Source organism: Tenrec ecaudatus, chromosome 5, assembly GCF_050624435.1.
Source record: "Tenrec ecaudatus isolate mTenEca1 chromosome 5, mTenEca1.hap1, whole genome shotgun sequence".
Taxonomy (NCBI): Eukaryota; Metazoa; Chordata; class Mammalia; order Afrosoricida; family Tenrecidae; genus Tenrec; species Tenrec ecaudatus.
The window spans coordinates 58526922-58538948 of record NC_134534.1 but is presented as its reverse complement, the minus strand read 5'-3'; the positions used below and the strand labels follow the sequence as shown (position 1 = coordinate 58538948).

Genomic DNA, 12027 nt, shown 5'->3' with positions numbered 1-12027 from the left:
TGAAACATAACAGCATTCCAAAAGCAACGACTCTCTCCACCAAGTGGATTCTCACTCACCATGACTTACAGGACAGAGCTGACTCCCCGTGGGTTTCCAGGCTGTGAGACTCTACGGGAACAGACTGCGTCGTCTTCCTCCATCGGGTGGGTCCAAACTACTGACCTTATCACTAGCAGCCCGACCTGCAACCCAGCTCCAGCCCAGTTACCACTCGCTGAGCTGGTTTTAAAATTGGGAGATCATTTTAAACCTTTATCCTTCCTTCCACTTAATTCTACCTCATTCTAAAAAAATAATACTGATAGAGGTTCACAAATACTACGTACTGTAGCTGAAACACCAGAAGACGTGACAACATCGGTGGCTGTAAAAGCGCCAGGAGCAATAAAAACCATAGAGCGCGGTTGAAATCCCACGATTAGAGCACCATTGCCTGTGGGTGGTGATGACGGCTTGGGCAGGAGCCCATCGGGGGGTTCGAAAGTAAATTAGCGTCGGGTCAGCCGGGTAGGTAGAGTGGAGATGATCCCTTTACTTGAGGATCATTCCCAGTTCCCACCCTTACCCCGCCCGTGGGTGCTCTCTTCACTCTTCTGATGAAGCTTTTGATAGGCATATAATACGTTTAGAAGGTCCCAATCCTTCACTTGGTCTTCTGTTTTCAATATTTTGATACAGGTAAGCTAGACTTACAAAAACAAGTCTTTGTTGTTGTAACAAGGATACTTTTATAATAAACTACATTTCTGTTAAAACACTGCACAGTGGCAGCACAGGTACTAAAACTGGAGCCATACAGAGAAGATCAGCATGGCCCCTGCGCAAATCTGTGGAGTGTTCCATACTTTCAGCGTTGTTTCTTTAAACAACAACAACACGGCATGATCATTGTAGTGCCGCTTCTTCTGACAGTGTCCCTCAGTGCAAGCCCCTGCTGGTACCACTGGCCCAGCCACTGTTGTGGTGTACATTTCTAACAACCAGAACCATCTGAAACAAGAAATCCCTATCTTGAAAGGTACTGATGTCATGGTATTTTGATATGGCATCGGAAGAAACAGGGACACATCTTTAACAAAATCACCATGGGGGTGGGGGGTTGATGGTTGATTTTTTAAAAATCTCACCAAGTTCCAAGATGTGGTTTTAAAGTTGTCAAGAATATAACATTGCAGGTGTTTTCTTAAAACAAAATATCCTCTGCATGATGATCTCCACACTTGCGCAGAATGATGTTTCTCCAGTTCTCTCACCTGGTCAATTGTCCACACACCTTTGGGTTTTCATGGGTGGCAGTCCCTGTACTGAGAGGCCCCCGAGCTTCTCCCTGGTCCATCCTGGTCCATCCTCAGTCTTCTCATATTTCCTTCAGCAGCCTTCCCTGTCTCCTCTCATCTACATTAGCTCCCTGAGTCATATTCCCATTCAAATGTGACATTTTCTTTTTGGAATTTACCAAAGTTCTATCTCTTCTATTCATTTTTGGAATTATGTGTGTAATTTGCTTTCCCCACTAAAATATAAACCCCTCTGGGCAGGGGCCATATTGATGACATGCATCCCTAAATTCCGGGTTCTAGCAAGAGTACAGGTGGGATGTGTCAGTGCCCACTCATTGGAAAGTAGGGCATTTTAGTCGACCAGCAAAGGCCTGCTGATCTATCTTGAGAATCAGCCATTGGAATTGTACTGCGACACACTGTATTAGACAAGGTTCTCTAGAGAGATAAAACCAGATTGCTGATAGATAGATAGATAGATAGATAGATAGATAGATAGATAGATAGATAGATAGATAGATAGATAAACACAAGAAATAAACTGTTAAATTATAAAGCAGTACAAATGGCTCAGTGCAACTCACTCTTGTGAGAGAGTTGTGAGACACTAGCAGTCCTTCAAGTCTTAAGGGCTGCTAGGTAGTCCTCTGTAGAGAGAGCTAGGCTATCTCAGCACAGGCAGCAAACAGCAAGGCAGGTCACCAACTGTGAGCCAGGTCACCAACTGTCAGTCCCCAGCTCAAGAGATGTACATTCCAATCATGTGGTCTTAAAGGGAGATCAAATTACAGTGACACAGTCCATAGGCTACGCATCCCACAGGTAGTGTAGCCTGTAAATTGAGGCACAGAACAAGCAAGGCAGCCACACACTGGTCTGATGAACAAAGAGCAAGAGACAAGACAGGCGAGGCTCACCAAGCCATTTATCTCCCACCCTTCAATTAATCCCACTTGTGTTTATTGGTCAGGCTGGCACACTAAACTAATTATCACAATCTACCCCTTGCCAGTCTGGGACCTATACACAGAATTTAGTCATATATAATTATATAAGTTCTGGATATTGATGAATTTACACTTATACTTATCATCAATCATCTATCATACATATAAATGAAAACACACTGAGTCCAATTGTATCTGATATAGCATACCCAAACAAAGGAAAGATACGCAATAAGCACATAAAAAGAAAATACATTGACAATTATAAACCTCGCTTTTGCAATTGATCATGTGGTCGAAACTGATAGGTAGAACTACCTTCTTCTACTACCCATTCTGTATCACCTTTGCCTTCAGCAAGCACCTCAGCTGGCTGTGGTTTTTTGCCTGGTGGCATGACACAGACCTTCATTCCTGAGGGGTCTGGGTCATTATAAGGCCCGTCAGAATTGTGTTGCTGTAATTTACCATTTACTTTAATCACAGGTCATGGTAGCACTAAGAGTCGGCCTATGGGATCTCCTGGATTCCAGACATATTCTTCTTTACCTCCATTATATAACACCAGTCCAATCTGTCCTGGGTAATCAGGATCAATCACACCACTTAGTACAATGACACCCTTCCTGACCTGTTGATCCAAAGGCATGAGGAGCCCAAAGTGGCCAGGGGGCATTCTCAGCTTCCAGTTCAGTGGAATCCGTGCTGGGCTTCCAGGGGGGAGAGTTCCTTCCTTCTGGACCAGGACCTCCAGGCCTGAGGAACACAGGGTTGCTGGGACAGGAAGCAAAAATGCTGCAAGTGGATCACTAGGAGTAATAGTGAGTGGTGCCACTCCAGCTTCCACTCCTTGGTTCCTGCACCCATGAATTCTGACTATTGGAGACACAGCACCATATATTGGCCACTGGTTTAGAGCGTATACAGCTTCCTGGAGAACATTGCCCCAGCCCTGCAAGTTGTTGCCACCTAGTTGGTGCCGTAATTGTGTCTTTAGGAGCCCATTCCATCGTTCTATCAAGCCAGCAGCTTCAGGATGATGAGGAACATGACACGGCCAGTGGATTCCATGGGAATGGGCCCATTGCCGCACTGTATTTGCTGTAAAGTGAGTTCCTTGATCTGAAGCAATGCTATGTGGGATGCCATGCCGGTGGATGAGGCATTCTGTAAGTCCACGAATAGTTTTGGCAGAAGCATCATGTGCAGGGAAGGCAAATCCATATCCAGAGTAGGTGTCTATTCCAGTAAGAACAAAACGCTGTCCCCTCCATGATGGAAGTGGTCCTTTGTAATCAACCTGCCACCAAGTTGCTGGTTGATCTTCCCGAGGAATGGTCCCATATCTTGAATTTAATGTTAGTTTCTGCTGCTGGCAAATGGGGCACTCAGCAGTGGCAGTGGCCAAGTCAGCCTTGGTGAGTGGAAGTCCATGTTGCTGTGCCCATGCATAACCTCCATCCCTGCCACCATGTCCACTTTGTTCATGTGCCCATTGGGCAATAACAGGGGTGGCAGAGGAAAGAGGAGGACCAGTCTCCACAGCGTGTGTCATCTTATCCACTTGATTATTAAAGTCCTCCTCTTCAGAGGTAATCCTTTGGTGAGCGTTCACGTGAGATACAATTACCTTTACTTTCTTGCCCCATTCAGTGAGGTCTATCCACATACCTCTTCCCCACACCTCCTTGTCACCAATTTTCCAATCATGGTCCTTCCAATTCCCTGACCATCCAGCCAAGCCATTAGCCACAGCCCATGAATCAGTATATAATCTCACTTCTGGCCATTTTTCCTTATATGCAAACTGAACGGCCAGGTGCACTGCTCGAAGTTCTGCCATTGGGAAGATTTCCCTTCACCACTGTCCTTGAGGGATATTCCAGAAAGGGGCTGTAGAGCTGCTGCTGTCCACTTATGAGTGGCACCTGCATATCATGCAGACCATCTGTAAACCAAGCATGACTTTTTTGGTCTTCAGTTAAAGTATGGTAAGGAACTCCCCAGGAGGCCATAGGTGCAGACTGGGAGAAAGAAGGTAATGTGACAGGAGTGGAGAATGTGGGCATTTGGGCCACTTCTTCATGCAGCTTACTTGTCCCTTTAGGTCCTGCTTTGGCCTGATCTCAGATATACCCCTTCCATTTAACAATGGAGTGTTGCTGCGCACGTCCAACTTTATGATTCCGTGGGTCAGACAATGCCCAGTTCACGACAGGTAGTTCAGGCCTCATGGTGACGTGGTGGCCCATGGTGAGGGGCTCAGTCTCCACCAAAGCTCAGTAACAAGCCAACAGCTTGTTTTCAAAGGGGGAGTAGTCTGCAGAGAATGGCAGGACTTTACTCCAAAATCCCAATGGTCTACACTGTGATTTACCAATAGGGGTCTGCCAAAGACTCCACACTGCATCTTTATCTACAACTGACACCTCTAGCACCATTGGGTCAGCTGGATCATATGGTCCCAGTGGCAAAGCAGCTTGCATGGCAGCCTGAACCTGTTGAAGAGCCTTTTGTTGTTATGGGCCCCACTTAAAATTGGAGGCTTTTTGTGTCACTTGATAAATAGGTCGAAGTAGAACACCCAAGTGAGGAATATGTTGCCTCCAAAATCCAGAGAGGCCCACTAGGTGTTGTGCTTCTTTTTTAGTCATTGGAGGCACTAAATGCAATAGCTTATCCTTCATTTTAGTAGGAATATGTCAGCATGCCCCATACCACTGAACCCCTAGAAATTTTACTGATGTGGAGGGTATCTGAGTCTTCGTTGTGCTAATTTCCCAACCTCTTGTATACAGATATTGTACCAATGAATCTAGAGTCTTTGATACATCCTCCTTAGTGTGTCCAATCAGCATAATGTCATCAATATAATGGACCAGTGTGACATTTTGTGGAATAGACAGCTGATCAAGGTCCCTTTGGACTAAATTATGGCACAGGGCAGAAGAGTGGATATACCCCTGGGGGAGAGTTGTGAAAATATATTGTTGCCCCTGCCAGGTGAAGGCAAACTGCTTCGGGTGGTCCTTTGAGACTGATATTGAGAAGAAGGCATTGGCCAGATTAATAGCTGCATACCAAGTACCAGGAGAAGTATTAATTTGCTCAAGCAATGTAATCACATCTGGAACGGCAGCTGCAATTGGAGTCACCACCTGGTTAAGTTTACGATAATCCACTGTCATTCTCCAGGATCCATCTGTCTGCTTTACAGGCCAAATAGGTGAGTTAAATGGGGATGTAGTAGGAATCACCACCCCTGCATCTTTCGGGTCTTTGATGGTGGCACCGATCTCATCAATCCCTCCAGGAATGCAGCACTGCTTTTGGTTTACTATTTTCCTCATCAATGGCAATTCTAATGGTGCCCACTTAGCCTTTCCTACCATTATAACCCTTATTCCACATTTCAGCAATCCAATATGGGGGTTCTGCCAGTATGTATGTCTATGGAACTGGGGAAATAACCACAGGATGGGTCCGGGGGCCCACTGAACCCACAGTGAGGAGTACTTGAGCTTAAAACTCCATTGATAACTTGACCTCCATAAGTCCCCACTCTGACTGGTGGGTCTTCGAAACACTTTGGGTCTCCTGGAATTAGTGTCAGTTCTGAGCCAGTGTCCAGTAATCCCAAAAGTTTGATTCTTTCCTTTCCCTAATGAACAGCCACTCTTGTGAAAGGCTGCAGGTCCCTTTGGGGAAGGCTAGAAGAAAGACTAACAGTAGGGACCCAGCCTCCCCCTCATTCAAGGGGATGTGGGTCTGTGAACTGGCTCAGGTCTGGGAATTGATTGAGCGTATTTGACTGTCTATTCTGCTGTTCACCTGATCTACCATTCTTCTGCCTGTATAGATCACGTAAATATTTAGTAGGTTTCCCATCTATTTCATTCCTAGGGACACCGTGGCTAAGTAGCCAATGCCATAATTCCACATGAGACAGGTTGCTTTGATTACTACTGAAATCTTGTTGTCTATTATAACCACACCCACCCTGTCTCTGTTGACACCTGCCCTCTACCATCCAGGGGTGGGGGGGGGCAATCAACTCCATTGTGGGCAAATGTCGGAGTTTGCTTAAGGCAGTGCCCACTGTTAATCATGGTGCACATAAAATAGCAATTACAGGAGTCTTAAGAGACGCTGGGGCCCACTTCACAAACTTGTTCCTTATGGTTGTGGTAAAGGGTATGTCCTCAGGACACCCCCTTTTTGGGTCTATGGAAATATCTTGATAGAGCCATTCCAACATACCATTTTCTGTAAGCTTTTGGATGCCTTCCTCTACAGTGTACCACGGTAGGTCATGTATTTCAAATTGGTCTAATCTAGACCATCTGGCAGTCCATGCTTCATTGAACCAACCAAATAAAGAGATTCTCTCTTAGCCTCTCTCGTAGAGACATTGAAAGAAGAGTCTATGCTTCGGGGTCCCATATCCATAAATTCAGACTGATCTAATACTACATTTCATGCACCAGTATCCCACACCCTTAGTGACCATTCCCAGGGATATTCCCCAGGCTTCTTGTACGTAATTGAAAACTCGAGCAGATCTGTGTGAGTATAGTGCGCTTCTTCTTGGGTAATCATCTCAACCTCACCTTTAGGAGCTTTCTGAGACTTAATTTTAGTGACAGGTTTAGCAGAAATAATGAGTGGTGAGGGTGTTTCCTGGGTGCTCTCAGCAATATCTTGTAAGGCATCTCCCTCAGGCAATGCTACTGATGCAGCCCCACCTGGCATATCAACTTGAACAGTTTGGCTAATTTGCTCAGGTGTGGATTGTGAATTAATACTTTCAGCTGAGAGGGGTGTATTTATTGACTGGGGTGGGTCGATTGTTTCTAAGGGCTCAATATCCTCCTCTTCTAGATCCCATATGTTCCCATCCTATGTTTCAGGGTACCAACTTTTTTCAATCAATGCCCTAATTTTGGTTTCAGACACTGATCTAGATCTGCAATTCAGCTGCTGTTGTAATTCAGCCACTTGTATAATGAGACTCTGGACCTGGTTCTCAGCAATGTCAGCTCTTTTACTAGAGGAGAGAAGGCTCTCCTTTATAGCACAGATGGAAGTTTTCAAATCTGTTAGTCTGCACCTGAGGTGCGCTTTTGAGACTATGAGACCATCCCTCTCCTTAATCACACTTTCTATTGTAAGAAGGACCAGCCAACTAGCTTCCCTATGCTTGCCATCCTTATAAAACTCCTGGAAAATATCAAACATATAATCACTCAGAGCCTCTCCTTTAACCAGCACATCTATTGGTGGTGCTACTTTAGGTATTATCTTTGCTATTTCACACCATGGATTAGGAAGAGTAGCAGACTTATCCATGCTTTGGGATGTTGAAGTAGCATCACTAGTGTTAAGACTAGTCAGGCTGGAGAGCCAATTTAAGAAGCCCATATTTATGATTTTATTTTTCTAGAAGCACTTCTGGTAACAAAATGTATTAGCCAGGGTTCTCTAGAGAGATAAAACCAGATTGCTGATAAATAAAAAATATATATTTATAAAGATAGATATATAATACAAGAAATGAACAGCTAAATTATAAAGCAGTACAAATGGCTCAGTGCAACTCACTCCTGTGAGAGAGTTGTGAGACACTGGCAGTCCTTCAAGTCTTGAGGGCCACCAGGTAGTCCTCTGTAGAGAGAGCTAGGCTATCTCAGCACAGGCAGCAAACAGCAAGGCAGGTCACCAACTGTGAGCCAGGTCACCAACTGTCAGTCCCCAGCTCAAGAGATGTACATTCCAATCATGTGGTCTTAAAGGGAGATCAACTTACAGTGACACAGTCCATAGGCTACGCATCCCACAGGTAGTGTAGCCTGTAAACTGAGGCACAGAACAAGCAATGCAGCCGCACACTGGTCCGATGATCAAAGAGCGAGAGACAGGAAAGGCGAGGCTCACCGAGCTATTTATCTCCTGCCCTTCAATTAATCCCACTTGTGTTTATCGGCCAGGCTGGCACAATAAACTATCTCACTCACATTGAGTCATCCTGAGTTGGAACTGACTGGTGGAGTGTGGTTTGATCAGGCGCCCTGGTGGAGTAGTAGTTACACATTGGGCTGCTACCTGGAAGGTCAGCAGATGCAAATCACCATGAAGAGCTACAACCCTGGAACCACAGGGGAGCAGTTCTACCCGGCTTAGAAGAGCAGGAGGACTCTGAATGGCGGGATAGCCCTGAGCTCAGAGGGGAGGTGGGGATTGTTGTTAAGAGTTTGATTAAAGTTGTGTCGGGGGTGATGTTATGTCCGCCACTGTCATTTAAGGAACCTCTGGACAGTCCATCAAGTGCTCTGGGTGCGGGGATTTGTGGAACTTAGGAGCTGTCAGAGAGGCTTCCATACTGGACTGTGTCAATCGAATGCTGAAGTTATTTCAATGACTTATATCTCATTTTTTGTTCTTTCTGATCAAAAGTCCTCAGATAGCAGAAGTGGGTCCAGGGATGGTGCCTCCCCACAGTAGACTCGGCAAAACTCCCAAACTGTCAAGTCAATTGATAGAGTTTCCAGGAAGGGCAGGTTCTAATTCTTTAGCTGCCCCAACAAGGGGCTGGGGGGGTGGGGGAGCACGACGGATTGCATTTTCACAGATTCAAGAATTTCTGAAGGCTCTATTGGGTTTTTGAGGCCAGCATTTTGAAGAGGTAAATACAGACTGGGGAATCTCTGTTTACCCTCTGGTGGCGAAGCAGGCATCTGGAGAGAATTTCACTGTGGTGATACTTTGCTTGTGAGTAAGGGTCTGTTTGTTACACTGTAGCACATGGCTATCTGGCTTTTCAGAGAGGCGCCATTCTCTTTCTGGGTTCTTTACCAAACTGAAGGGAAAAATTCAAGATAGGCTATTTTGAGAATGTTAAAACACGGCCAAACCAAACTCAAAAGACCAGAGAGAATAGGAAGAGAAAAAAACAAAACCCAAGTCATAAGAAGAGTTGAACAATCGAATGCCTGCTTGAAAAACAATATATTGTTGTGTTGCTTATTCTACTTTTTAAGTACCTACTATAGTTACGATAGAGTAGGATGTGAATGGTTTAGTGCTTGGTAACTAAGGTTGGTGGTTTGCATCCATCCATAGGTGCCTCCGAAGGGAAGACCAGATATCCTACTTCCAAAATACTGCAGCCTTGAAAATACTAGGCTGTACCCCAGAGGTATATCGCTGTGTGTCAGAAATGACTTGACAGCAATGGGTTTGTTTGTTTGTTGTTTTGACAATGGAAAATGCCTATAATTGAACTCCTGTCTATGCAGCTGCTTGCTAATCTGGACTGTTTGGGTACAAAGGCCCTAGAGGCTGGGTGTGGGACAGCAGAAATTGGCTTCATTTCCATCTATTTCTTGACTCTGCTGTACAGTGTAGAATTTTAGGATTCTCGAGTTGGGTAGAGACAAGGGTTCTGGAATACTTGGATATTTCTGTATTCAGATTACTCTGGCCTAAAAGGAACCATGTGGAACTGTTTCTTTTCAATAAATAAATATCTGACAACAATGATTTCATTGAAGGTGGTCATTTATAAATTTCTTCATTTTCTATTGAAATTAGAATATAAATCCTCAGTACACCGGTATTTAAAATTACTAAATAAAAACGAATTGGAGATTAGGCTATCAGAGCGATACATAAATGAACTCACTCAGGCTATCGTCACCATTTGAATGTTGTCTGTAAGGGAAGGGAAGAATGGATTGATCTACTTATCTTTCCATCTACCTATAAGGGCAAGTAAAAAAAGCATTGCTAAAAAAAATCTTAGAAACTTTTATTAAACAAAAGTATCAAGGTGTGAAGCAGTTGTTTTTTGACATGTCCTTCATCTAGGTCTATACACTCCTGAAGGTAGTGTGGTTCCTGTCTCTAACCCTTTCTAATTCCCGGCTCTGTGATTTACATCCTTTCAAAACAAGAGTGTTAGCATCTTCAACGGACTCAACTCGTGTTACTTTGAAATGTTCTATGAGTCTGAGGAACCAAACATGTCTCAAGGAGTAAGATACGGATGTCGGGTGATTGGGATAAGGTTTACATGGACTCTTTAGCCTTGGTACCTTCAAGGCACGGCCAGGTGCTTTTATCACGGTGGAGGGAAAATTCCTCAGTGCAAAGTTCCTGGCCTTTTTCTTGCCAAAGCGGGTTTTGATTTTCTTAAAACGTCTTCATATTAAGATCCTATGATCATTCTGTGTGTGTTGAGAAACGTGTCCAGATCACCCCTCTTGAATAAAAACAAACAGTTGGCATAATCTGTACCTTCCGTTGTACCTTCGTTACGCCTTCAGTTGGTTGAGCTGGTTCCCTCTGGCTGCTGTTTGGCTTGGAGTTTAGGGGAAGGTACTTTCGTGAGACACAGCCAAAGGTATCGCTCAGTGTATCACTGAGAGACTGTGTCCCTGAGAGCAGAGCCAGGGTTCTGTGGGTGCCTAGGAAGAAACCTGTTTGGGGGATGGGGTGGGGGGTGGGGGGGTGAACAAGAACCCTTGTCGCCCAAACTTTTGTAATTATCTATCTATTTGCCCTTCTGATCATTAATGTACCTTTCCCGTACTATAAGTACGAAGGGGAAAAAAAAAGAAAAAAAAAGAAAAAAAAAGTATGAAGGGAAAATAAGATTTTAGGCATTGGCAATTCTTTCCATGCCTTTTAAACACTAAATATCAAAAGATTCCTGATAGATTAATTATCCACAGAGAGTACCCATCATAAAGAATTGACTAAAAAATATTAGAGACTATAGAATTCTTGCCCCTAAGGGAGAGAATTACACAACTCTGCATTTCTGCTCCCGTACAGAGTACACCCCAGGGCAGGTCCATGCTGTCCTATGGGGCTTGGACCCGGTGGCAGTGAGGTTTGTTGGTTGGTGTGGTTGGTTTGGGTACATGCTGAATCACTACAAGGATCATATAATTCAATCCAGAGAAGAGACGATGCCTTTGCAGAGACTTTTGTATTCCATCCACTCCACTGGAAAACATTTAACAAACAAACAAACAAACAAATACCCAATGGGTTAGGATAGTCATTGAAAGTTTTGGCCTTATAGTTAAAGTCACTTTCAAGCCCACAAAAGCAAGGGGCTCCTCTGTTTCCACTCCACTCTCCAGAGAATCAATCTAAGCCGGAAGTCAGAAAAAAAGGCAGAGCTTCCAGTGTACAACTTATATTAAATCCGAACAAAAGGCCACTGCCCTCGAGTCGATTCTGACCCAGAGTGACCCTACAGGACAGAGTAGAACTGCCCCTGTGGGTTTCCTCGATTCTCATCTGTGTGGATGAAGACTGCAGCCTTGTCTTTCTCCCGTGTCCTAGCTGGTGGGTCCAAAGCACCAATCTTTTGGTTATCAGGGGGATGCTTCGCCACTGGGCCACCACGGCTCCTACCGTTCCATTACTGATGCCAACGAAGGGAGCAGGATTTGTTTTAAAATGTATTTTGTGTTGTCTCTCTGCCTTTTGGCTAAGATCAAGTGTGTTTTGCGGATGTTTCATTTTAGTGAAAACTTGGAATGGCAGGGAGCCTTTCTGCTGATCTCTTCTGAAGTCCCCTTGAGTCAGTGAAGGACTAAATCTCCGGAGAGCATGTGTCAGAAGCCTTCCAATGTCCCACACCGGCCTCTAGCCAGGCGCCTTGACGAGCTGCGCTGCGGGGTTCCCTCTTTGGGTGGCTGGTGAAACCTTTTCACCTCTTCCCTCACCGTGCGAGCTGTGGAGCTTGGGGTGAAAGAAATAGAGATGGCATTGGGGAGCATTTT

The 12027-nt window shown here is 44.7% G+C and overlaps 1 pseudogene; it reads left to right on the top strand.

The window, feature by feature from the left end:
• Positions 1-767: 767 nt before the first annotated feature.
• Positions 768-852, top strand: LOC142449535 (U6 spliceosomal RNA; annotated as a pseudogene).
• The last annotated feature ends 11175 nt before the right edge of the window (positions 853-12027 follow it).